The 27,682-nt window shown below is 44.9% G+C and overlaps 1 protein-coding gene and 3 pseudogenes across 1 annotated transcript in view; all 4 read left to right on the forward strand.

Moving 5' to 3' along the window:
• The first annotated feature begins 4,340 nt into the window (after positions 1–4,340).
• Positions 4,341–27,682, forward strand: part of LOC139566867 (E3 ubiquitin-protein ligase TRIM39-like) — a 46,732-nt gene continuing 23,390 nt past the window's right edge. The window contains exon 1 of the mRNA XM_071388190.1: positions 4,341–4,494. The gene's annotated coding sequence lies outside the window, so the exon portion shown is untranslated. The remainder of the gene's footprint in view (positions 4,495–27,682) is intronic.
• LOC139566910 (E3 ubiquitin-protein ligase TRIM21-like) lies at positions 4,900–9,578 on the forward strand (annotated as a pseudogene).
• On the forward strand, positions 16,447–18,559 carry LOC139566685 (E3 ubiquitin-protein ligase TRIM39-like; annotated as a pseudogene).
• Positions 25,418–27,527, forward strand: LOC139566686 (E3 ubiquitin-protein ligase TRIM39-like; annotated as a pseudogene).

Raw genomic sequence — 27,682 nt, forward strand, 5'->3', positions numbered from 1 at the left:
GCTCATTGTCCACCCTCCCTCCCAGAAGCCTGGGGGGATGAGAAAGCCAAGCCTATGGGTTCGTAGCTTCAACCCCGCTGCAAACACACACACACACCAATTGATTAATGGACTGCTGAATATATATCTTGCTTTGTTTGCTCTTTTCAGAATTATGTCTATCTCTGATAAGCTACCCAGGAAAGGGCTGAAAATAGCCCATATTAATATATGTAGCCTTAGAAATAAGGTTCATGAAATCAATAACTTGCTAACATCAGATAACATTCCTATATTAGCCACTTCTGAGACTCACTTAGATAATTAATTTGATGATACAGCAGTAATAACACAGGGATATAACTTCTATAGAAGAGACAGAAATGCTTACGGGTGTCCCGGATTCCCCCAGTACTGCTGCTCATTTCATGCACAGAACTGTCTCATTACGCACACCTGATTCCAATTCCCCTGATTAGTAATTGAATATATGTGCCCTCTGTTCACCATTGTCTTGTCGATTATTGTTCCCATGTCAGTTGATCTGTGAGTATCTGTGCTTTGTTATTTTAGCTTTCGTGCTGCGTGTATTATGCACTTGTTATTACGGGTTTCATCCCGTGTATTGTTGTGCATTTGTTATTACAGGTCTCGCCCTGTGTAGTGTATTGCGGGTCTCGTCCCGTGTATTCATTAGAGGTTTAACCTCGCTCTTTTGTTTGGGTTACATCCCTGTGTTTTTGTGTACGTGTTTGTTTTGGGCTTTGTCCCCGTGCCTTTCATGGCATGTTGTATTTTTGGGTGGAGTATTAAAACTATTACGTATTCCTGCACCTGTCTCCAATCATTTATACAACATGACAGAATAACCGACCCAAAATGGAGACTGCGGGAATGGCCCATCCAACGCCTTCGCAACTTCGGCAGCTGCCACTGGCCCGTCCGACGACGCCACAACTTCAGCAGCTTTGCCTTGATGACAGCCTTGCACACTCTTGGTATTCTCTCAACCTGCTTCACCTGGAATGCTTTTCCAACAGTCTTGAAGGAGTTCCCACATATGCTGAGCACTTGTTGGCTGCTTTTCCTTCACTCTGCTGTCCGACTCATCCCAAACCATCTCAATTTGGTTGAGGTCGGGGATTGTGCAGCCCAGGTCATCTGATGCAGCACTCCATCACTCTCCTTCTTGGTCAAATAGCCCTTACACAGCCTGGAGGTGTGTTGGGTCATTGTCCTGTTGAAAAACAAATGATAATCTCACTAAGCCCAAACCAGAGGATGTTGTATCGCTGCAAAATGCTATAGTAGCCATGCTGGTTAAGTGTGCCTTGAGTCGGACCGCAGAGTGATGCCTGGCTTCCCTTAGCATCCATGAATACACACCACTGGTGGTGCACTGGCACATAAACCTGTTGGTGGAAAATTAGTTGCATATAGTTTATATCATTATAAATGGCATCAAAATGTTGACAATTGTATTTCCCCTAAATTGTCATTGTCTGCAGCTGGCTTTAATCATAGTGTAATGAAACAGGCAGGGAGAGTGAGGTCGTCTGTGGTGGTCTGCGAACCCTTAACCTTCTGGGTCGTAGCCCTGAGTGGCATCAACTGTGACACAAAAGCATACTGAAGTGGCAAAGTTGATATCCACATTTATAAACGCAGGGTCGCTGCAGTTTTTTGTGATTGTAAACATTATTTGGAGTTAATTCTATGAGGGGAGAGGGTGTTCAATTTGTTTTACAGTACAAGGGGAGGGTCATGAAAATATTTCTAACTTCAGGGAGGGGGTGGATGTTTTTTATGACACCTTGAGTTGGACTAGTCCCCCCCCCTCAGTAAATTTCAATCTGTCCCTTATGTTAAAAAAAATCAATAAATGGTTGTATTTACTGAAAGTAAGACCATCAACTGGAATTAACTTAAATAAAAAGAAGTAATACAAGTTATGTTGCTTTCATTATTCATATAATTTAAGCACAATGCCTGACCTTCTTTGACAGAAGGAAAATGATGCCTCAAAGTGATACCACTTTTCTCTCTGTCTTTCTCAACCTCATACTCTCTCCACTTATTCTCAGATTTTAGACAGGTAGAATAAGTGAACGTGATAAATTACCTACTTGTCACGCCCTGACCTTAGATATCTCTGTTTTCTATATATTTTGGTTAGGTCAGGGTGTGACTAGGGTGGGTACTCTAGTGTTGTATGTCTAGGGTTTTGTATGTCTAGGGTTGTTGTAGGTCTAGGGGTTTTGTATTTCTATGTTGGCCTGATATGGTTCCCAATCAGAGACAGCTGTTTATCGTTGTCTCTGATTGGGGATCATATTTAGGCAGCCCTGTTTCCCACTTTCTGTTGTGGGATCTTGTTCTCTGTTTAGTTGCCTGTCTGCACTATTCATATAGCTTAACGTTTCGGTTTGGTATTTTGTTAGTTTGTTCAGTGTTCATTCTTTAAATAAATAAGAATGTACGCATACCACGCTGCGCCTTGGTCCGATTCATATAACGAACGTGACACTACTTTTCCTTTCAGTTGGTTGTGGATGTGGGTGAGGATGAGGCGAGGGATCTCCACCAGGGTGATGATGGAGCCTTTGGCCACGGTTCCCAGGTGGAATCGGGCCAGACACAGCATAGACAACCGGATGGGGTCAGGGCCAGCAGAGATGTAATTCCTGATGTCCATTAAAGGGTGGAGGAAAAGAGGAGTTGGAAATAGTCAAACTCATTCAGGACAGGGTTCCTGAGTTCACATATTTGTTATCTAAAACAATACTTTGAGTGTTTGAGCCCAATGTGCACCGATTGCATTTTACACACATTTTTTGGACAATATCACTTACGACTGACTGCATTATATATGATTGATTGATCCAAAGGGCAGTATTTACACGTCATTGATGTTCCCTGTCGCCCCTCCTTCAATATCCATCCACACTGGCAGGCCGTCTTCTTAGGGACGATCGTCCCACTGGTATGGCAGCATCACATGAGATGGCATCTTCTCCCCTCCAGAGAGAATGCAGGTGACACAAGCAAAGTTAGGACATTCTGGCAACGTTGGATGTAGCTCCTGATGGTTGTCTTTTAAGAGGGAGGTAGTATGAGAATGTGGCTTGGACAACACATACGCTTTGTGTGGCTTGGTTTCTCAGGCAGCACAGCTCAGGTTTTATCTGTTGTCAGGTTACAGTAGGCCTACTTAGACCAATGGGAGGAGGGACACCTGCTTACTCTAGACATGCACAGTGTGTGAAATATGTATCTTTCACCTAAAGCACATTACATTTTAACATTCTCTGTGATGGTAATGTACACCACAAATGGGGAATTTGTGGATTAGACATCCCTTTTTCTATGGAAACAGTAATACAAACTCAATAAGCAGTATTTAAAAAAAATATATATATTTCACCTTTTATTTAATTTAGTAATGACCCAATGTTGCCACAATTTAGGGATTTACGGCCTATACAGGTCCGGAACGATGCACCGATTTGATTGTGTTTTAACCCAAGCTCAAGATCACCATCTTGATATTGTAAAGGACCATAACTGTATTACCATCATTGCTCTTTGTTTTTGTTGTCAATTGTTTGTCGGGTGTTTTATCTGTTGTTGTTAATGGATGCCGTGTGGGTTGTCTGCCACCAAGTGGCCTGTTTTGTTACGTCCTGCACATTTGTTTTTTTTTCCTCCAATAAATATATGAAAGAGACCAACTCAATAAGCAGTATTGACACATTTTCACCACATTTTAGGGATTGTCAGTTATGATCATGTGTTGCCTTTAACATAATGCAACTTCAGTACTTGTAGGACCTGCATTTCATTAGACACTTCTTCAGGCACCACAAGCAGCAGATGCAGGCTTTCAGCATACAGCGAGTACTGGCATTTTCCATTCTGCATTTTCTCCTTTCACCCATTGTCTGGCTGGACTTGATAAACTGGTAGTTGGTATAAGTCAAAGTGAGTATGTTTAAAGGCACCATCTGGGATATTTCTTGCTTCTTAATTAATGGCCAAAACTTCTCAAACTGACACTACTTTTTCATCCCAATGTGGAATTTTAACTGTTGTTGTTGTCTGAAAACCTTCCATACACCTGCAATAGGTCTTTATTTAACATTTCTGATTCACACTTCTTCTACTTAGATTAGTAAAACAATTAACACTCCTGTTTAAACTCCTGCTTAAACCTTGTTTGATTTTAGATGGTTAAACAATGTATCAAGAATGAAGAGAGAGATCAGCCATGTGAAGGGTTAATTCTGTTACAGAGCAAAGAGCAGCATTGGGTGGGGAGGAGCATGTTCTTGTCACTTTGGTAATGTGAAACTAAAGTTGCTAGACATGCTGTATGTTGTACACATGAATAAACTCCCTTAAACTCTTCGGAAATCTATCTTAAACTGCTACACAGTCTGCTATGTTTTTTTAAAACTATAGTATATACTAGAGAAGAATCTGAGAACACGCCCACACTCTTTTACACAGACACAGGTGAGTAGAGATTTACAGGGATTGGTGAAGAAATATTACTGTGTACATTTATTTTATGGTAATATCCTGTTCTTTATCTACAGTACCTATGTTGAACTATATTTAGTAAATTGACCAATTTAAACTATATGTAGTACGGTTAAACAACTTTCAGCAAGATTGGTTAATATCCCTTAATGCCGTGTTGACAATGTCACTGAAACTATCGAGAGCTGACTCATTCCAGGAAATGGACAATGCTCAGTTAAAAAACATATATATTGTATTATTGACTAATTGATTATAATCTGGAGCTGGAGTCTATTACTCTTTTGATCTGAAGGTTTGCTGCAATTTTCTAAATAAAAACGTTGAACTTTAACTATGCTTTACAGTTTCGACTTTGCTCTCTCTATATATATATATATGGCTTCCTCCAGCAGTCTCCTGTCTGAAGAGCAGTTCCTGTGCTCAATCTGTCTGGATGTGTTCACTGAGCCAGTCTCCACTTCATGTGGACACAACTTCTGCATGGCCTGTGTCACAAAGTACTGGAATAGCCAGGACCTCTGTCAGTGTCCACTGTGTCAGGAGAAATTCTCCAGACGACCGAAGCTTTGTGTCAACACAACTTTCAGAGAGGTTCTAAATAACTTTAAAAGTATAAGAGACAGAGGTAAAGATAAGTCCCCTGCCAAACCTGGAAAAGTGCATTGTGACGTCTGCACTGGGACGAAGCGCAATGCCCTGAAGTCCTGCCTGGTGTGTCTGGCCTCTCAGATAGCCCCAGCCTTCAAGAGACACAAGCTGATCGACCCTGTGGAGAACCTGGAAGACAGGATCTGTAAGAAGCATGACAGACTCCTGGAGCTGTTCTGTAGGACCGACCAGACATGTGTGTGTCAGTTCTGCACTGAGGCAGACCACAAGACTCATGACACTATTCCTATAGAGCAGGGGTGGGCAATTCCAGTCCTCGATGGCCTGATTGGCGTCACAGTTTTGCCCCAGCCCCAGCTAACACACCTGACTCCAATAATCACCTAAACATGATCTTCAGTTCAGAATGCAATTTGATTAATCGGTTGTGTTTGCTAGGGATGGAGAAAACGTGTGACACCAATCAGGCCCTCGAGGACTGGAGTTGCCCACCCCTGCTAAAGAGCAGGTATTCCCTAACTGGGGTACGCGTAACGCGCAATGCTGTCAGGGGTACACCAAATATAAATCTGATTCACAATGTTAAAAAAAAAAAAACTTCACATTTTCAAACAGTCCATTTATATTTTTCAACGGGCTATACATTTGGGTGAGGTTTTTTTCTCGCCTGAGTAGCCAAAAATAAAATGAAACCATCTTGTGTTCAGCGAAATAACAACACAATGTCAAATACAGGTAGCCTAATCAAATAATTAACATCCAATCACATTAACCATTACTCTCTCGCGGGAATTCCACTAACGATCCGTATGTAGCCAAACGTAGCTGCTGCTCATTCCGTTTGCTCGAAAATTGATAAATGGTAAAAAAAAAGTACGGCCCTCATCCATAGAGACACACACCAGCTCTACTGGTAGTACTGCTACTACCAGCAGTACTACACCTGCACCTGTCAACGACACAAGTTGTTCTACTTCCACGTGCACATCCAATGCTAACATCAGTAATTCTACATTTGTTGTTAGCCCAGCTAGCATGGACACTGACAGTTGTGAATCTGATGCAGCCGAAGAGCTACTGCCCCCTTACTCAAGAAAGCACCAAACAACAGACAGGGACGTTAGACCATCAAAGAGGCGCAAATATGACGAGAACTACATTTATTTGGGGTTCACTTATATTGGGAGTAGTGCCTTTCCTCAGCCACAGTATGTTATATGTGCAAAAGTACTATCTCACAACTCAATGAAACCTTCACTCTTGTGCAGACATTTAGAAACAAAACATGCCAATTTGAAAAATAAGCCACAGGTGTTTTTTGAGCGAGAATTAAGACAAGTAGTAAGACATGTATAAAAGCAACAGATACCATTAATAAGAAGGGGCTAGAAGCATCGTATATGGTGAGCTACCGAGTGGCTAGGACAGGCAAGCCCCATACTATTGTGGAAGACTTCATTCCTCCTGCTGACGCGGATATGGCTGGGACAATGCTGTGAGAAAAGACAAAAAAACTATACAGACAATGCCTTCATCCAACAACATTGTTTCACGACACATCAGTGACATGGCAGGAGATGTTTTGAAACAATTACTGCTTCACATACAAGCCAGTGAACTCTATGCGTTACAGCTGGATGAGTCAACAGACGTGGCGGGCCTGGCACAGCTCCTGGTATATGTCCGTTACGTTTAAGGGGTGTCAATTAAGGAAGACATCCTCTTCTGCAAACCACTGGAAACAGGAGAGGATATTTTTACTGGACAGGACAGCACAGTACTGGACAGCTTTGTGACATTAAATGGACTTTGGTGGTCAAGATGTGTTGGTATCTATACTGATGGTGCAAAAGCCATGACAGGGAGACATAGTGGAGTGGTAACGCACATGCAAGCAGTTGCTCCCGACGCCACTTGGGTACACTGCAGCATCCACCGAGAGGCTCTTGCTGCCAAGGGAATGACAGACAGCTTGAAAGACGTTTTAGACAGTGAAAATGGTTAACTTTGTTAAAGCAAGGCCCCTGAACTCTCATGTATTTTCTGCACTATTCAATGATATGGGCAGCGACCATGTAACGCTTTTACAACATACAGAAGTCCGCTGGTTATCAAGGGGCAAAGTATTGACGCGTTTTTTTAATTGAGAGACAAGCTTAAAGTTTTCTTTACTGACCATAATTTTCACTTGTCCGACCTCTTGATGACGAGTTTCTTACACGACTGGCCTATCTGGGTGATGTTTTTTCTCGCCTGAATGATCTGAATCTAGGATTACAGGGACTCTCCACAACTATATTCAATGTGCGGGACAAAATTGAGGCTAAGATTATGAAGATGGAGCTCTTCTCTGTCTGCATCAACAAGGACAACACACAGGTATTTCCATCATTGTCTGATTTTGTGTGTGGAAATTAACTCAAGCTTACGGACAATGTCAAATGTGATATAGCGAAGCACCCGAGTGACCTGGGTGTGCAATTACGCAGGTACTTTCCCGAAACTGATGACACAAACAACTGGATTCGTTATCCCTTTCTTGCCCTGTCTCCAGTCCACACCGATATCTGAACAAGAGAGCCTCATTGAAATTGCAACAAGCGGTTCTGTGAAAATTGAATTTAATCAGAAGCCACTGCCAGATTTCTGGAATGGGCTGCACATTTAGATTATTCTGCCTTGGCAAATCGCGCTGTTAAGACACTGATGCCCTTTGCAACCATTTACCTATGTCAGAGTGGATTCTCGGCCCTCACTAGCATGAAAACTAAATATAGGCACTGACTGTGTGTGGAAAATGATTTAAGACTGAGACTCTCTCCAATACAACATTGCAGAGTTACAGTATGTGCATCCTTTCTGCGCTTCACCCTTCTCATTAACCTGTGGCGAGTTATTCACCATTTTCGATGAACAAATAAGGTTTTATGTAAGATGGTTAAATAAAAAATAAAAAATTGATTATTATTATTTGTGCCCTGGTCCTGTAAGACCGCTTTGTCACTTCCCACGAGCCAGATTGTGACAAAAACTCACACTCATTCTTATGCTTAATAAATGTATTGTATAGTGTGTGTGTGGCAGGCTTACAATGATGGCAAAAAACAACATTTGAGAGTGCTCTGACCCTGGTTGTATAGGGGGTACGCAGCTGGAGGTTGAATGTTTGAATGGGTACGGGACTATAAAAAGTTTGGGAACCAGTGCTAGAGGAAGAGTGTGGAGAGAGGAAGGCTCAGCTCGGGGAAACCTGAGGCAGAAGTGCAGCAGATTATCCAGGAGTGACTGCAGAAGGTTAAAGAGATCAAACTCTCAGTAGTTCTCAGCAAGAGAGATGCAAAGAGAGAGATAGCAGAGAGGTCTTCACTGCTCTGGTGCGCTCCATTGAGAAAAGCCAGGTTGAGCTTGTTAGAAGCAGGAAGCAGTAGAGGCAGGATGAGGGCTCATTAAAGAACTGGAGCAGGAAATCACTGAGCTCAAGAGGAAAAGCACTGAGCTGAAGCAGCTCTCACACAGTGAGGACCACCACCAACTTCTCCAGAGCTTCTCATCTCTAGTGTGCACCCCTCCACCCACCAAGGACTGGTCTGAGATCAGTGATCTGTGTGTGGGGACTGTGAGAAAAGCTGTGTTTCAGCTGGAGGAGACACTGAATAAGGAGATGGAGAGGCTACCTGAAGTCAAACTGAGGAGACTTCAGCAGTATGCAGTGGATGTGACTCTGGACCCTGATACAGCACATCTATATCTCATCCTGTCTGAGGATGGCAAACAAGTAAGATGTGGAGACACACCACAGAATCTTCCTGACAATCCAAAACAGTTTGATCAGTATCCCATTGTCCTTGGAAAGGATGGCTTCTCCTCAGGGAGATTTTACTATGAGGTGACGGTTAAGGGGAAGACTAGGTGGACTTTAGGAGTGGCCAGAGAGTCCATAGGCAGGAAGGAGAATATATCACCTCGACCTGAGGATGGACTCTGGACTGTGGTCCTAAGGGATGGGAATCAGTACACAGCCTGTGCCTCACCGCAAGTCTGTCTCTCCCTGAGCGAGAAGCCCCAGAAGGTGGGGGTGTTTGTGGACTATGAGGAGGGTCAGGTCTCCTTTTATGATGTGGAGGTCAGGTCTCATATCTACTCTTTCACTGGCTGCACCTTTACAGAGACACTCTTTCCCTTCTTCGTCCCCTGTAATAATGATAATGATAAAAACTCAGCTCCTCTCATCTCTCCTGTCAATCACACAGACTGATTAAAAGATGGAGCGAGAACTGTTTTTCATAACATATCATTTACAAATCATTAAATGCCTTGGTAGCAGCTAATTGGGTTCCATAATAAACACAAATACAATACAAATGTATCAATATATTTCCAAATGAGTATATTTAGTCAGGTTGACATGTCACGTGATTAGAATATCCACATTGAAGTTGTATCATCAAATGAAAATGAAAACTGTTCTGTACATCTTAACATGGATAATAAATGGTTGTTTTTATGGAAAAGTAAGACAATGAACTGGAATGAACTTCAATAAAACAGAAATTAAAGGTCTGTTTGATTCGGGCTGTGATGATAATGGAATTTTGAGTAACGATTATTTGGCATGCAAATGGCCACGGTTATTGTCATCATTGTCATTGGTGTTGAAACATGTTTTGAGCTTGAAATGTACCGTAAGGCGTCTTTGAACATTTGCTAAGACAAACCTAATGAATACAACACAGCTTTGGTGTCACCCCCTGTCTCAAAAAACTAATGGCTTTGACCGCTTGGAACTATTGGAAATTAAGCTTTTCCTCCTGACCGTGGATGTAGGTGAATGTATGAATGTACTTGCCTTTGAGCTGGTTATTGGCCCATGACAGTGAATCTAATAAAATGCATACTTTTCTTTTGAGCAGGTTGTGGATGTAGGTGAGGATAAGGCCAGGGATCTCCACCAGGGTGATGATAATGGAGACTTTGGCCACGATGCCCAGGTTGTAGTGGGCCAGATGCATCGTAGAGGATAGGATGGGGTCAGGGCCAGATGTATTCCTGATATCCATCACAGAGTAGAGGATAACAGGAGTTAGAAATAGTATAAGCAATACAGGACAGACCTGGGTTTAAATAGTATTTGTTTTGTTTAAATTGCTTTGAGTGTTTAATTGAGCTGGTATTGAGTGCCAGATGGGCAGGGGTCTGTACTTTTGGAACTATTCCATTGATGCTGTTGCATCAGGTGAGATCAATCAAGTGCAGCTAACGTCTTTGACAGAAAAACAAATAGTGTGAACCCTGGTGTGATACCGGGCTATATCCTACTTAACACGTCACAATTACAAGCATATCATTTAATTACATATATTGTTTTATTGTTGGGGATATAAATAATTTTTTATTATTGGGTATATTGTTTTATTGTTTTCCCCTCTTAGTGGATATCTTAATGACATACAGACTGTAACGATCGTCGTCCTCGTCTGATGAGGAATAGGAAGGATCGGACCAAAATGCAGCGTGGTACGTGTCCATGTTAAATTTATTAAACTGAACACTGAATACAAAATAACAAAGGTGAAACAACGAAAAAACGAAACAGTCCTATCAGGTGACACAACACAAAACAGGAAACAACTACCCACAAATACAGGTGGGAACAGGCTACCTAAGTATGGTTCTCAATCAGAGACAGCGATTGACAGCTGCCTCTGATTGGGAACCATACCAGGCCAAACACAGAAATACAAAACATAGAACAAAACATAGAATGCCCACCCCAACTCACGCCCTGACCAAACCGAAATAGAGACATAAAAAAGGAACTAAGGTCAGAACGTGACACAGACACAAACCCATGTCCCTGATACAACTGATCCTCTCTCGCCCCACAGCTTTCACAAACACAAGTGGTCATTGCTTGTTTTTTATTTATTTTATTACTCTGCATAAAAATGTTAGAAAAAATATTCTGGGTTAAAACTCTGCTTGCATTCATGAATAAATATACAGCTCTAGGGAATGCCTTTTTCTACAGATAGAGTTGTCAGGACCCGGTGCGAGAAACAGTCACTAAATCGGCAGAACCCAGAAGATGAGGCAGACACAGCAGTACTAGAGATGGTGGTTTAATAAAAAATAGATATCTTCCAAAATACAAAGAAAATCCACAAAGTGGTAAAAACAGCAAGGGAAAAACAAACCTCAAAAGACTCATCCAAAATACAAAAGAACAAAACCAGAGAACCTCTGGAAAATCCAACAAGAGAAAAATATATGTACACAACAAGGCTTGGGCTGGGGCTGGGTGCTAACATACAGGTGCAAACAATAATTAGAGCAAGGGAAAAACAAAAGGTACAAAAAAGGTGCAATGGGGACATCTAGTGACAAAAAAACAGAACAGTCTTGGCCAAAACCTGACAGAATCCCCCTCCTAGGAACGGCTCCTGACGTTCCTACCAGCCTTCTCAGGGTGGAGGGCCCTGAACTGACGAATGAGGTCAGGGTCCAGTATGTCCTTGGCAGGAACCCAGGAGCGCTCCTCGGGACCGTAGCCTTCCCAGTCCACCAGATACTGCCAGGACCGCTGCACCCGGCGGGAGTCCAGTATCCGGTGGACGGTATAAGCCGACTGGCCTCCGATGACACGGGGCGGAGGGGGAGGTCTGCCTGCCGGAATAAGGGGAGAAAAAACAACAGGTTTTAATAAAGAAATGTGAAATGTGGGATTGATTTTAAGGGATCTGGGTAAGTGCAGGCGAAAAGTAACGGGATTGACTCTCCTGGCAATCTTAAAGGGTCCGATGAATCTCTGGGACAGCTTGCGAGACTCCACCCGTAGCGGTAAGTTTTTTGTTGAGAGCCATACTCTCTGGCCGGGGTACAGGGTAGGACCGGGACGGCGACGTCTGTTGGCTTGTCGTTGGTACTGCTGTGAGGAACGCAGAAGATTAAGACGGGCCTTCTTCCACGTAAGCCGACAGCGTCTGATGAACCTCGAGGCTGAAGGCACTCTGACTTCTGCCTCCTGGTCCGGGAACAATAGAGGAGCATAGCCAAACTGACACTCGTGCGGGGATATACCAGTGGAGGAGGAGCACAAGGTGTTGTGCGCGTACTCAGCCCAAACAATGAAGGATGACCATGTGGATGGGTTGTTGGAAACCATACATCTGAGGGTGGTTTCCAGCTCCTGATTCATCCTCTCAGTTTGGCCGTTGGACTCCGGATGGTACCCTGAAGATAAACTGACCGTGGCCCCTATGAGTTGGCAGAAGGCCTTCCAAAACCTTGAGGCGAACTGGGGACCTCTGTCGGAAACCATATCTTGCGGGATGCCAAAGACTCGGAACACATGGTTAATCACCAACTCAGCTGTTTCCTTGGCAGAAGGTAATTTGGTCAAGGGAACAAACCTGGCCGCCTTAGAAAACCTGTCGATGATGACTAGGATCGTAGTATTACCATGGGACGGAGGAAGGCCAGTAATAAAGTCCAGCGAGATATGGGACCAGGGTCGGTGGGGAATAGATAAAGGGTGAAGGAGTCCTTGAGGGCGGAGGTGAGAAGATTTGCCCTGGCAGCACACGGAACAGGCCTTGACGAAAGTGGCAACGTCTTCTTTTATGGTGGGCCACCAGAACTTACGCTGGATGAACTCCAAGGTGCGACCTACGCCCGGGTGACAGGTGAGGCGAGAGGAGTGCCCCCACAGAAGGACTTGGGACCTTGCTGCCTTGGGAACAAACAACCGATTAGCAGGACCTCCTCCAGGGCCCGGTTCGATGGCTTGAGCTTGGTTCACGGTATCCTCCACTTGCCACGAGATCGGAGCCACAATCTTAGCGGCAGGAAGAACAGTCATGTCAGTATCTTCTCGAATGGCAGGAGAGTAGACTCGTGACAAGGCATCCGGTTTGAGATTCTTCGACCCGGGTCTATAGGTGAGAATAAACTGGAATCGGCTGAAGAAAAGAGACCATCGAGCTTGTCTGGAGTTCAACCGCTACGCCTGCTGGATATACTCCAGATTTTTGTGGTCCGTAAGCACTTGAAATGGTTGAGAAGCCCCCTCGAGCCAGTGTCTCCATTCCTTCAATGCCATCTTAACCGCTAGGAGTTCACGATCCCCCACATCGTAATTCCTCTCGGCCGGGGTAAGCCGGTGAGAGAAGAAGGCGCAAGGATGAAGCCTCTTGTCTTCACCCCTCTGAGACAGGACAGCTCCAACACCAACCTCTGATGCGTCTACCTCCACCACAAAAGGTTCATCCGCCGTCGGTAGTGTCAGGATGGGAGCAGAGAGGATGCGCTGCTTGAGTCCTTGGAAGGCCGTCTCAGCTTCTCTTCCCCACAGAAACCTTGTGTTGCCACCCTTGGTTAAAGCTGAGAGAGGGGCTGCCACCGAGCTGAAGTTCTTGATGAACTTGCGGTAGAAGTTAGTGAAGCCCAGGAAACGCTGAACTTCCTTAACGGACTTGGGGGTGGGCCAATCTGCTACCGCCCCTACCTTCTTGGGGTCCATCTGGACTCGACCGGGTTCCACTACAAATCCCAGGAACTGTACTCGAGAGGAATGGAATTCACACTTTTCCGGCTTAACGTACAAATGGCTGTCTAGGAGGCGTTTGAGCACTTGTCTGACATGCTTAGTGTGTTCTTGAAGGGAGCTCGAAAAGATGAGGATGTCATCCAAGTAAACAAACACGAAAATGTTAAGCATATCCCTAAGCACATCGTTTATGAGCGCTTGGAACACAGCCGGGGCGTTGGTCAGGCCGAAGGGCATCACCAAGTATTCGTAGTGACCAGTAGGCGTGTTGAAAGCGGTCTTCCACTCGTCACCGGGTTTGATCCGCACAAGATGGTATGCGTTCCGCAGGTCAAGCTTAGTGAAGACCACTGCTTCCTGGAGCAGCTCAAAGGCTGTGGCCATAAGGGGTAGCGGGTAGCGGTTACGGACGGTTATGGCATTAAGTCCCCGGTAGTCGATGCAAGGACGTAATCCCCCGTATTTTTTGGCCACAAAGAAAAACCCTGCTCCCGCCGGCGAGGTGGATGAACGCATGAGGCCTGCTGCCAGAGCGTCCTTGATGTAGGTATCCATAGCAGCTCGTTCGGGAGGAGATAGGGAAAAGATCCGACCCCTGGGGGGGCAGGTGCCCGGAAACAGGTCGATGGGGCAATCGTAAGGTCTATGGGGTGGTAGTTTGGTGGCCCTCTGTTTGCTAAATACCGGTTTGAGGTCATGGTAACACTCGGGAACTCGGGACAGGTCGATGGATTCTAGAGACTCGGGAGGGGAACTCGGGGAACTTGGGAAGATACAAGTGGCTTGGCACGTAGGACCCCACTGCTTGATAGTGCCCACAGACCAGTCGATGTGAGGGTTATGGCTGTGAAGCCAGGGGTATCCAAGGACGAGAGGGAACTCGGAACACGAGGTCACCAATCAGGCCCTCGAGGACTGGAGTTGCCCACCCCTGCTAAAGAGCAGGTATTCCCTAACTGGGGTACGCGTAACGCGCAATGCTGTCAGGGGTACACCAAATATAAATCTGATTCACAATGTTAAAAAAAAAAAAACTTCACATTTTCAAACAGTCCATTTATATTTTTCAACGGGCTATACATTTGGGTGAGGTTTTTTTCTCGCCTGAGTAGCCAAAAATAAAATGAAACCATCTTGTGTTCAGCGAAATAACAACACAATGTCAAATACAGGTAGCCTAATCAAATAATTAACATCCAATCACATTAACCATTACTCTCTCGCGGGAATTCCACTAACGATCCGTATGTAGCCAAACGTAGCTGCTGCTCATTCCGTTTGCTCGAAAATTGATAAATGGTAAAAAAAAAGTACGGCCCTCATCCATAGAGACACACACCAGCTCTACTGGTAGTACTGCTACTACCAGCAGTACTACACCTGCACCTGTCAACGACACAAGTTGTTCTGCTTCCACGTGCACATCCAATGCTAACATCAGTAATTCTACATTTGTTGTTAGCCCAGCTAGCATGGACACTGACAGTTGTGAATCTGATGCAGCCGAAGAGCTACTGCCCCCTTACTCAAGAAAGCACCAAACAACAGACAGGGACGTTAGACCATCAAAGAGGCGCAAATATGACGAGAACTACATTTATTTGGGGTTCACTTATATTGGGAGTAGTGCCTTTCCTCAGCCACAGTATGTTATATGTGCAAAAGTACTATCTCACAACTCAATGAAACCTTCACTCTTGTGCAGACATTTAGAAACAAAACATGCCAATTTGAAAAATAAGCCACAGGTGTTTTTTGAGCGAGAATTAAGACAAGTAGTAAGACATGTATAAAAGCAACAGATACCATTAATAAGAAGGGGCTAGAAGCATCGTATATGGTGAGCTACCGAGTGGCTAGGACAGGCAAGCCCCATACTATTGTGGAAGACTTCATTCCTCCTGCTGACGCGGATATGGCTGGGACAATGCTGTGAGAAAAGACAAAAAAACTATACAGACAATGCCTTCATCCAACAACATTGTTTCACGACACATCAGTGACATGGCAGGAGATGTTTTGAAACAATTACTGCTTCACATACAAGCCAGTGAACTCTATGCGTTACAGCTGGATGAGTCAACAAACGTGGCGGGCCTGGCACAGCTCCTGGTATATGTCCGTTACGTTTAAGGGGTGTCAATTAAGGAAGACATCCTCTTCTGCAAACCACTGGAAACAGGAGAGGATATTTTTACTGGACAGGACAGCACAGTACTGGACAGCTTTGTGACATTAAATGGACTTTGGTGGTCAAGATGTGTTGGTATCTATACTGATGGTGCAAAAGCCATGACAGGGAGACATAGTGGAGTGGTAACGCACATGCAAGCAGTTGCTCCCGACGCCACTTGGGTACACTGCAGCATCCACCGAGAGGCTCTTGCTGCCAAGGGAATGACAGACAGCTTGAAAGACGTTTTAGACAGTGAAAATGGTTAACTTTGTTAAAGCAAGGCCCCTGAACTCTCATGTATTTTCTGCACTATTCAATGATATGGGCAGCGACCATGTAACGCTTTTACAACATACAGAAGTCCGCTGGTTATCAAGGGGCAAAGTATTGACGCGTTTTTTTAATTGAGAGACAAGCTTAAAGTTTTCTTTACTGACCATAATTTTCACTTGTCCGACCTCTTGATGACGAGTTTCTTACACGACTGGCCTATCTGGGTGATGTTTTTTCTCGCCTGAATGATCTGAATCTAGGATTACAGGGACTCTCCACAACTATATTCAATGTGCGGGACAAAATTGAGGCTAAGATTATGAAGATGGAGCTCTTCTCTGTCTGCATCAACAAGGACAACACACAGGTATTTCCATCATTGTCTGATTTTGTGTGTGGAAATTAACTCAAGCTTACGGACAATGTCAAATGTGATATAGCGAAGCACCCGAGTGACCTGGGTGTGCAATTACGCAGGTACTTTCCCGAAACTGATGACACAAACAACTGGATTCGTTATCCCTTTCTTGCCCTGTCTCCAGTCCACACCGATATCTGAACAAGAGAGCCTCATTGAAATTGCAACAAGCGGTTCTGTGAAAATTGAATTTAATCAGAAGCCACTGCCAGATTTCTGGAATGGGCTGCACTCAGATTATTCTGCCTTGGCAAATCGCGCTGTTAAGACACTGATGCCCTTTGCAACCATTTACCTATGTCAGAGTGGATTCTCGGCCCTCACTAGCATGAAAACTAAATATAGGCACTGACTGTGTGTGGAAAATGATTTAAGACTGAGACTCTCTCCAATACAACATTGCAGAGTTACAGTATGTGCATCCTTTCAAGCACACCCTTCTCATTAACCTGTGGCGAGTTATTCACCATTTTCGATGAACAAATAAGGTTTTATGTAAGATGGTTAAATAAAAAATAGATTATTATTATTTGTGCCCTGGTCCTGTAAGACCGCTTTGTCACTTCCCACGAGCCAGATTGTGACAAAAACTCACACTCATTCTTATGCTTAATAAATGTATTGTATAGTGTGTGTGTGGCAGGCTTACAATGATGGCAAAAAACAACATTTGAGAGTGCTCTGACCCTGGTTGTATAGGGGGTACGCAGCTGGAGGTTGAATGTTTGAATGGGTACGGGACTATAAAAAGTTTGGGAACCAGTGCTAGAGGAAGAGTGTGGAGAGAGGAAGGCTCAGCTCGGGGAAACCTGAGGCAGAAGTGCAGCAGATTATCCAGGAGTGACTGCAGAAGGTTAAAGAGATCAAACTCTCAGTAGTTCTCAGCAAGAGAGATGCAAAGAGAGAGATAGCAGAGAGGTCTTCACTGCTCTGGTGCGTTCCATTGAGAAAAGCCAGGTTGAGCTTGTTAGAAGCAGGAAGCAGTAGAGGCAGGATGAGGGCTCATTAAAGAACTGGAGCAGGAAATCACTGAGCTCAAGAGGAAAAGCACTGAGCTGAAGCAGCTCTCACACAGTGAGGACCACCACCAACTTCTCCAGAGCTTCTCATCTCTAGTGTGCACCCCTCCACCCACCAAGGACTGGTCTGAGATCAGTGATCTGTGTGTGGGGACTGTGAGAAAAGCTGTGTTTCAGCTGGAGGAGACACTGAATAAGGAGATGGAGAGGCTACCTGAAGTCAAACTGAGGAGACTTCAGCAGTATGCAGTGGATGTGACTCTGGACCCTGATACAGCACATCTATATCTCATCCTGTCTGAGGATGGCAAACAAGTAAGATGTGGAGACACACCACAGAATCTTCCTGACAATCCAAAACAGTTTGATCAGTATCCCATTGTCCTTGGAAAGGATGGCTTCTCCTCAGGGAGATTTTACTATGAGGTGACGGTTAAGGGGAAGACTAGGTGGACTTTAGGAGTGGCCAGAGAGTCCATAGGCAGGAAGGAGAATATATCACCTCGACCTGAGGATGGACTCTGGACTGTGGTCCTAAGGGATGGGAATCAGTACACAGCCTGTGCCTCACCGCAAGTCTGTCTCTCCCTGAGCGAGAAGCCCCAGAAGGTGGGGGTGTTTGTGGACTATGAGGAGGGTCAGGTCTCCTTTTATGATGTGGAGGTCAGGTCTCATATCTACTCTTTCACTGGCTGCACCTTTACAGAGACACTCTTTCCCTTCTTCGTCCCCTGTAATAATGATAATGATAAAAACTCAGCTCCTCTCATCTCTCCTGTCAATCACACAGACTGATTAAAAGATGGAGCGAGAACTGTTTTTCATAACATATCATTTACAAATCATTAAATGCCTTGGTAGCAGCTAATTGGGTTCCATAATAAACACAAATACAATACAAATGTATCAATATATTTCCAAATGAGTATATTTAGTCAGGTTGACATGTCACGTGATTAGAATATCCACATTGAAGTTGTATCATCAAATGAAAATGAAAACTGTTCTGTACATCTTAACATGGATAATAAATGGTTGTTTTTATGGAAAAGTAAGACAATGAACTGGAATGAACTTCAATAAAACAGAAATTAAAGGTCTGTTTGATTCGGGCTGTGATGATAATGGAATTTTGAGTAACGATTATTTGGCATGCAAATGGCCACGGTTATTGTCATCATTGTCATTGGTGTTGAAACATGTTTTGAGCTTGAAATGTACCGTAAGGCGTCTTTGAACATTTGCTAAGACAAACCTAATGAATACAACACAGCTTTGGTGTCACCCCCTGTCTCAAAAAACTAATGGCTTTGACCGCTTGGAACTATTGGAAATTAAGCTTTTCCTCCTGACCGTGGATGTAGGTGAATGTATGAATGTACTTGCCTTTGAGCTGGTTATTGGCCCATGACAGTGAATCTAATAAAATGCATACTTTTCTTTTGAGCAGGTTGTGGATGTAGGTGAGGATAAGGCCAGGGATCTCCACCAGGGTGATGATAATGGAGACTTTGGCCACGATGCCCAGGTTGTAGTGGGCCAGATGCATCGTAGAGGATAGGATGGGGTCAGGGCCAGATGTATTCCTGATATCCATCACAGAGTAGAGGATAACAGGAGTTAGAAATAGTATAAGCAATACAGGACAGACCTGGGTTTAAATAGTATTTGTTTTGTTTAAATTGCTTTGAGTGTTTAATTGAGCTGGTATTGAGTGCCAGATGGGCAGGGGTCTGTACTTTTGGAACTATTCCATTGATGCTGTTGCATCAGGTGAGATCAATCAAGTGCAGCTAACGTCTTTGACAGAAAAACAAATAGTGTGAACCCTGGTGTGATACCGGGCTATATCCTACTTAACACGTCACAATTACAAGCATATCATTTAATTACATATATTGTTTTATTGTTGGGGATATAAATAATTTTTTATTATTGGGTATATTGTTTTATTGTTTTCCCCTCTTAGTGGATATCTTAATGACATACAGACTGTAACGATCGTCGTCCTCGTCTGATGAGGAATAGGAAGGATCGGACCAAAATGCAGCGTGGTACGTGTCCATGTTAAATTTATTAAACTGAACACTGAATACAAAATAACAAAGGTGAAACAACGAAAAAACGAAACAGTCCTATCAGGTGACACAACACAAAACAGGAAACAACTACCCACAAATACAGGTGGGAACAGGCTACCTAAGTATGGTTCTCAATCAGAGACAGCGATTGACAGCTGCCTCTGATTGGGAACCATACCAGGCCAAACACAGAAATACAAAACATAGAACAAAACATAGAATGCCCACCCCAACTCACGCCCTGACCAAACCGAAATAGAGACATAAAAAAGGAACTAAGGTCAGAACGTGACACAGACACAAACCCATGTCCCTGATACAACTGATCCTCTCTCGCCCCACAGCTTTCACAAACACAAGTGGTCATTGCTTGTTTTTTATTTATTTTATTACTCTGCATAAAAATGTTAGAAAAAATATTCTGGGTTAAAACTCTGCTTGCATTCATGAATAAATATACAGCTCTAGGGAATGCCTTTTTCTACAGATAGAGTTGTCAGGACCCGGTGCGAGAAACAGTCACTAAATCGGCAGAACCCAGAAGATGAGGCAGACACAGCAGTACTAGAGATGGTGGTTTAATAAAAAATAGATATCTTCCAAAATACAAAGAAAATCCACAAAGTGGTAAAAACAGCAAGGGAAAAACAAACCTCAAAAGACTCATCCAAAATACAAAAGAACAAAACCAGAGAACCTCTGGAAAATCCAACAAGAGAAAAATATATGTACACAACAAGGCTTGGGCTGGGGCTGGGTGCTAACATACAGGTGCAAACAATAATTAGAGCAAGGGAAAAACAAAAGGTACAAAAAAGGTGCAATGGGGACATCTAGTGACAAAAAAACAGAACAGTCTTGGCCAAAACCTGACAGAATCCCCCTCCTAGGAACGGCTCCTGACGTTCCTACCAGCCTTCTCAGGGTGGAGGGCCCTGAACTGACGAATGAGGTCAGGGTCCAGTATGTCCTTGGCAGGAACCCAGGAGCGCTCCTCGGGACCGTAGCCTTCCCAGTCCACCAGATACTGCCAGGACCGCTGCACCCGGCGGGAGTCCAGTATCCGGTGGACGGTATAAGCCGACTGGCCTCCGATGACACGGGGCGGAGGGGGAGGTCTGCCTGCCGGAATAAGGGGAGAAAAAACAACAGGTTTTAATAAAGAAATGTGAAATGTGGGATTGATTTTAAGGGATCTGGGTAAGTGCAGGCGAAAAGTAACGGGATTGACTCTCCTGGCAATCTTAAAGGGTCCGATGAATCTCTGGGACAGCTTGCGAGACTCCACCCGTAGCGGTAAGTTTTTTGTTGAGAGCCATACTCTCTGGCCGGGGTACAGGGTAGGACCGGGACGGCGACGTCTGTTGGCTTGTCGTTGGTACTGCTGTGAGGAACGCAGAAGATTAAGACGGGCCTTCTTCCACGTAAGCCGACAGCGTCTGATGAACCTCGAGGCTGAAGGCACTCTGACTTCTGCCTCCTGGTCCGGGAACAATAGAGGAGCATAGCCAAACTGACACTCGTGCGGGGATATACCAGTGGAGGAGGAGCACAAGGTGTTGTGCGCGTACTCAGCCCAAACAATGAAGGATGACCATGTGGATGGGTTGTTGGAAACCATACATCTGAGGGTGGTTTCCAGCTCCTGATTCATCCTCTCAGTTTGGCCGTTGGACTCCGGATGGTACCCTGAAGATAAACTGACCGTGGCCCCTATGAGTTGGCAGAAGGCCTTCCAAAACCTTGAGGCGAACTGGGGACCTCTGTCGGAAACCATATCTTGCGGGATGCCAAAGACTCGGAACACATGGTTAATCACCAACTCAGCTGTTTCCTTGGCAGAAGGTAATTTGGTCAAGGGAACAAACCTGGCCGCCTTAGAAAACCTGTCGATGATGACTAGGATCGTAGTATTACCATGGGACGGAGGAAGGCCAGTAATAAAGTCCAGCGAGATATGGGACCAGGGTCGGTGGGGAATAGATAAAGGGTGAAGGAGTCCTTGAGGGCGGAGGTGAGAAGATTTGCCCTGGCAGCACACGGAACAGGCCTTGACGAAAGTGGCAACGTCTTCTTTTATGGTGGGCCACCAGAACTTACGCTGGATGAACTCCAAGGTGCGACCTACGCCCGGGTGACAGGTGAGGCGAGAGGAGTGCCCCCACAGAAGGACTTGGGACCTTGCTGCCTTGGGAACAAACAACCGATTAGCAGGACCTCCTCCAGGGCCCGGTTCGATGGCTTGAGCTTGGTTCACGGTATCCTCCACTTGCCACGAGATCGGAGCCACAATCTTAGCGGCAGGAAGAACAGTCATGTCAGTATCTTCTCGAATGGCAGGAGAGTAGACTCGTGACAAGGCATCCGGTTTGAGATTCTTCGACCCGGGTCTATAGGTGAGAATAAACTGGAATCGGCTGAAGAAAAGAGACCATCGAGCTTGTCTGGAGTTCAACCGCTACGCCTGCTGGATATACTCCAGATTTTTGTGGTCCGTAAGCACTTGAAACGGTTGAGAAGCCCCCTCGAGCCAGTGTCTCCATTCCTTCAATGCCATCTTAACCGCTAGGAGTTCACGATCCCCCACATCGTAATTCCTCTCGGCCGGGGTAAGCCGGTGAGAGAAGAAGGCGCAAGGATGAAGCCTCTTGTCTTCACCCCTCTGAGACAGGACAGCTCCAACACCAACCTCTGATGCGTCTACCTCCACCACAAAAGGTTCATCCGCCGTCGGTAGTGTCAGGATGGGAGCAGAGAGGATGCGCTGCTTGAGTCCTTGGAAGGCCGTCTCAGCTTCTCTTCCCCACAGAAACCTTGTGTTGCCACCCTTGGTTAAAGCTGAGAGAGGGGCTGCCACCGAGCTGAAGTTCTTGATGAACTTGCGGTAGAAGTTAGTGAAGCCCAGGAAACGCTGAACTTCCTTAACGGACTTGGGGGTGGGCCAATCTGCTACCGCCCCTACCTTCTTGGGGTCCATCTGGACTCGACCGGGTTCCACTACAAATCCCAGGAACTGTACTCGAGAGGAATGGAATTCACACTTTTCCGGCTTAACGTACAAATGGCTGTCTAGGAGGCGTTTGAGCACTTGTCTGACATGCTTAGTGTGTTCTTGAAGGGAGCTCGAAAAGATGAGGATGTCATCCAAGTAAACAAACACGAAAATGTTAAGCATATCCCTAAGCACATCGTTTATGAGCGCTTGGAACACAGCCGGGGCGTTGGTCAGGCCGAAGGGCATCACCAAGTATTCGTAGTGACCAGTAGGCGTGTTGAAAGCGGTCTTCCACTCGTCACCGGGTTTGATCCGCACAAGATGGTATGCGTTCCGCAGGTCAAGCTTAGTGAAGACCACTGCTTCCTGGAGCAGCTCAAAGGCTGTGGCCATAAGGGGTAGCGGGTAGCGGTTACGGACGGTTATGGCATTAAGTCCCCGGTAGTCGATGCAAGGACGTAATCCCCCGTATTTTTTGGCCACAAAGAAAAACCCTGCTCCCGCCGGCGAGGTGGATGAACGCATGAGGCCTGCTGCCAGAGCGTCCTTGATGTAGGTATCCATAGCAGCTCGTTCGGGAGGAGATAGGGAAAAGATCCGACCCCTGGGGGGGCAGGTGCCCGGAAACAGGTCGATGGGGCAATCGTAAGGTCTATGGGGTGGTAGTTTGGTGGCCCTCTGTTTGCTAAATACCGGTTTGAGGTCATGGTAACACTCGGGAACTCGGGACAGGTCGATGGATTCTAGAGACTCGGGAGGGGAACTCGGGGAACTTGGGAAGATACAAGTGGCTTGGCACGTAGGACCCCACTGCTTGATAGTGCCCACAGACCAGTCGATGTGAGGGTTATGGCTGTGAAGCCAGGGGTATCCAAGGACGAGAGGGAACTCGGAACACGAGGTCACCAATCAGGCCCTCGAGGACTGGAGTTGCCCACCCCTGCTAAAGAGCAGGTATTCCCTAACTGGGGTACGCGTAACGCGCAATGCTGTCAGGGGTACACCAAATATAAATCTGATTCACAATGTTAAAAAAAAAAAAACTTCACATTTTCAAACAGTCCATTTATATTTTTCAACGGGCTATACATTTGGGTGAGGTTTTTTTCTCGCCTGAGTAGCCAAAAATAAAATGAAACCATCTTGTGTTCAGCGAAATAACAACACAATGTCAAATACAGGTAGCCTAATCAAATAATTAACATCCAATCACATTAACCATTACTCTCTCGCGGGAATTCCACTAACGATCCGTATGTAGCCAAACGTAGCTGCTGCTCATTCCGTTTGCTCGAAAATTGATAAATGGTAAAAAAAAAGTACGGCCCTCATCCATAGAGACACACACCAGCTCTACTGGTAGTACTGCTACTACCAGCAGTACTACACCTGCACCTGTCAACGACACAAGTTGTTCTGCTTCCACGTGCACATCCAATGCTAACATCAGTAATTCTACATTTGTTGTTAGCCCAGCTAGCATGGACACTGACAGTTGTGAATCTGATGCAGCCGAAGAGCTACTGCCCCCTTACTCAAGAAAGCACCAAACAACAGACAGGGACGTTAGACCATCAAAGAGGCGCAAATATGACGAGAACTACATTTATTTGGGGTTCACTTATATTGGGAGTAGTGCCTTTCCTCAGCCACAGTATGTTATATGTGCAAAAGTACTATCTCACAACTCAATGAAACCTTCACTCTTGTGCAGACATTTAGAAACAAAACATGCCAATTTGAAAAATAAGCCACAGGTGTTTTTTGAGCGAGAATTAAGACAAGTAGTAAGACATGTATAAAAGCAACAGATACCATTAATAAGAAGGGGCTAGAAGCATCGTATATGGTGAGCTACCGAGTGGCTAGGACAGGCAAGCCCCATACTATTGTGGAAGACTTCATTCCTCCTGCTGACGCGGATATGGCTGGGACAATGCTGTGAGAAAAGACAAAAAAACTATACAGACAATGCCTTCATCCAACAACATTGTTTCACGACACATCAGTGACATGGCAGGAGATGTTTTGAAACAATTACTGCTTCACATACAAGCCAGTGAACTCTATGCGTTACAGCTGGATGAGTCAACAAACGTGGCGGGCCTGGCACAGCTCCTGGTATATGTCCGTTACGTTTAAGGGGTGTCAATTAAGGAAGACATCCTCTTCTGCAAACCACTGGAAACAGGAGAGGATATTTTTACTGGACAGGACAGCACAGTACTGGACAGCTTTGTGACATTAAATGGACTTTGGTGGTCAAGATGTGTTGGTATCTATACTGATGGTGCAAAAGCCATGACAGGGAGACATAGTGGAGTGGTAACGCACATGCAAGCAGTTGCTCCCGACGCCACTTGGGTACACTGCAGCATCCACCGAGAGGCTCTTGCTGCCAAGGGAATGACAGACAGCTTGAAAGACGTTTTAGACAGTGAAAATGGTTAACTTTGTTAAAGCAAGGCCCCTGAACTCTCATGTATTTTCTGCACTATTCAATGATATGGGCAGCGACCATGTAACGCTTTTACAACATACAGAAGTCCGCTGGTTATCAAGGGGCAAAGTATTGACGCGTTTTTTTAATTGAGAGACAAGCTTAAAGTTTTCTTTACTGACCATAATTTTCACTTGTCCGACCTCTTGATGACGAGTTTCTTACACGACTGGCCTATCTGGGTGATGTTTTTTCTCGCCTGAATGATCTGAATCTAGGATTACAGGGACTCTCCACAACTATATTCAATGTGCGGGACAAAATTGAGGCTAAGATTATGAAGATGGAGCTCTTCTCTGTCTGCATCAACAAGGACAACACACAGGTATTTCCATCATTGTCTGATTTTGTGTGTGGAAATTAACTCAAGCTTACGGACAATGTCAAATGTGATATAGCGAAGCACCCGAGTGACCTGGGTGTGCAATTACGCAGGTACTTTCCCGAAACTGATGACACAAACAACTGGATTCGTTATCCCTTTCTTGCCCTGTCTCCAGTCCACACCGATATCTGAACAAGAGAGCCTCATTGAAATTGCAACAAGCGGTTCTGTGAAAATTGAATTTAATCAGAAGCCACTGCCAGATTTCTGGAATGGGCTGCACTCAGATTATTCTGCCTTGGCAAATCGCGCTGTTAAGACACTGATGCCCTTTGCAACCATTTACCTATGTCAGAGTGGATTCTCGGCCCTCACTAGCATGAAAACTAAATATAGGCACTGACTGTGTGTGGAAAATGATTTAAGACTGAGACTCTCTCCAATACAACATTGCAGAGTTACAGTATGTGCATCCTTTCAAGCACACCCTTCTCATTAACCTGTGGCGAGTTATTCACCATTTTCGATGAACAAATAAGGTTTTATGTAAGATGGTTAAATAAAAAATAAAAAATAGATTATTATTATTTGTGCCCTGGTCCTGTAAGACCGCTTTGTCACTTCCCACGAGCCAGATTGTGACAAAAACTCACACTCATTCTTATGCTTAATAAATGTATTGTATAGTGTGTGTGTGGCAGGCTTACAATGATGGCAAAAAACAACATTTGAGAGTGCTCTGACCCTGGTTGTATAGGGGGTACGCAGCTGGAGGTTGAATGTTTGAATGGGTACGGGACTATAAAAAGTTTGGGAACCAGTGCTAGAGGAAGAGTGTGGAGAGAGGAAGGCTCAGCTCGGGGAAACCTGAGGCAGAAGTGCAGCAGATTATCCAGGAGTGACTGCAGAAGGTTAAAGAGATCAAACTCTCAGTAGTTCTCAGCAAGAGAGATGCAAAGAGAGAGATAGCAGAGAGGTCTTCACTGCTCTGGTGCGTTCCATTGAGAAAAGCCAGGTTGAGCTTGTTAGAAGCAGGAAGCAGTAGAGGCAGGATGAGGGCTCATTAAAGAACTGGAGCAGGAAATCACTGAGCTCAAGAGGAAAAGCACTGAGCTGAAGCAGCTCTCACACAGTGAGGACCACCACCAACTTCTCCAGAGCTTCTCATCTCTAGTGTGCACCCCTCCACCCACCAAGGACTGGTCTGAGATCAGTGATCTGTGTGTGGGGACTGTGAGAAAAGCTGTGTTTCAGCTGGAGGAGACACTGAATAAGGAGATGGAGAGGCTACCTGAAGTCAAACTGAGGAGACTTCAGCAGTATGCAGTGGATGTGACTCTGGACCCTGATACAGCACATCTATATCTCATCCTGTCTGAGGATGGCAAACAAGTAAGATGTGGAGACACACCACAGAATCTTCCTGACAATCCAAAACAGTTTGATCAGTATCCCATTGTCCTTGGAAAGGATGGCTTCTCCTCAGGGAGATTTTACTATGAGGTGACGGTTAAGGGGAAGACTAGGTGGACTTTAGGAGTGGCCAGAGAGTCCATAGGCAGGAAGGAGAATATATCACCTCGACCTGAGGATGGACTCTGGACTGTGGTCCTAAGGGATGGGAATCAGTACACAGCCTGTGCCTCACCGCAAGTCTGTCTCTCCCTGAGCGAGAAGCCCCAGAAGGTGGGGGTGTTTGTGGACTATGAGGAGGGTCAGGTCTCCTTTTATGATGTGGAGGTCAGGTCTCATATCTACTCTTTCACTGGCTGCACCTTTACAGAGACACTCTTTCCCTTCTTCGTCCCCTGTAATAATGATAATGATAAAAACTCAGCTCCTCTCATCTCTCCTGTCAATCACACAGACTGATTAAAAGATGGAGCGAGAACTGTTTTTCATAACATATCATTTACAAATCATTAAATGCCTTGGTAGCAGCTAATTGGGTTCCATAATAAACACAAATACAATACAAATGTATCAATATATTTCCAAATGAGTATATTTAGTCAGGTTGACATGTCACGTGATTAGAATATCCACATTGAAGTTGTATCATCAAATGAAAATGAAAACTGTTCTGTACATCTTAACATGGATAATAAATGGTTGTTTTTATGGAAAAGTAAGACAATGAACTGGAATGAACTTCAATAAAACAGAAATTAAAGGTCTGTTTGATTAGGGCTGTGATGATAATGGAATTTTGAGTAA

This window comes from Salvelinus alpinus, chromosome 39, assembly GCF_045679555.1.
Source record: "Salvelinus alpinus chromosome 39, SLU_Salpinus.1, whole genome shotgun sequence".
NCBI classification, from domain to species: Eukaryota; Metazoa; Chordata; class Actinopteri; order Salmoniformes; family Salmonidae; genus Salvelinus; species Salvelinus alpinus.